The sequence below is a fragment of the Otolemur garnettii genome, unplaced genomic scaffold (genome assembly GCF_000181295.1).
Source record: "Otolemur garnettii isolate 467f Iridium unplaced genomic scaffold, OtoGar3 scaffold00018, whole genome shotgun sequence".
In the NCBI taxonomy this organism is placed as follows: Eukaryota; Metazoa; Chordata; class Mammalia; order Primates; family Galagidae; genus Otolemur; species Otolemur garnettii.
This window is the reverse complement of record NW_003852413.1, coordinates 5,201,751-5,202,315: the sequence shown is the minus strand read 5'-3', so window position 1 is coordinate 5,202,315 and position 565 is coordinate 5,201,751. Positions and strand designations below refer to the sequence as shown.

The 565-nt window shown below is 41.1% G+C and overlaps 1 protein-coding gene across 3 annotated transcripts in view; it reads left to right on the top strand.

The window, feature by feature from the left end:
- Positions 1-565, top strand: part of MFSD11 (major facilitator superfamily domain containing 11) — a 29,797-nt gene that overhangs the window by 4,944 nt on the left and 24,288 nt on the right. The gene's annotated exons all lie outside the window — the stretch shown is intronic.

The window sequence follows — 565 nt, the reverse complement described above, 5'->3', positions numbered from 1 at the left end:
AAAATTTTTTTTCTCTTTTTAGTTTTTGGCCAGGGCTGGGTATGAACCGGCCACCTCCAGTGTATGGGGCCAACACCCTACTTCTTTGAGCCATAGGCACCACCCCAGATTCAAAATTTTATAGAATTACTTGTAATGTATGGACGTACCTCATTGGAACTTTCAATTAATAAATAACCTTCATGTATTTAGCACTTGCTATATTTTAGAGACTGTTCTTAATTTTATAATGCATAATTCTCATATAACTTAATGAGATAAAAAGCATTATTTCTGTTCTACAGGTAAGAAAACAGACTTAATTTAAGCCATTGTTATCTGGGCTTCAAAGGCCATATCCTTCCCACTGAACTACACTACCTCCAAGCTTTTAACAAGTATACTAATTCAGAAGTGAGACTAGGCTTGGCGCCTGTAGCTCAGTGGCTAGGGTGCCAGCCACATATACCAGAGCCTGGGCCTGCCAAACAACAATGACAACTACAACCAAAAAATGGCCAGGCGGTTATGGCAGGTGCCTGTGGTCCCACCTACTTGGGCGGCTGAGACAAGAGAACCGCTTAAA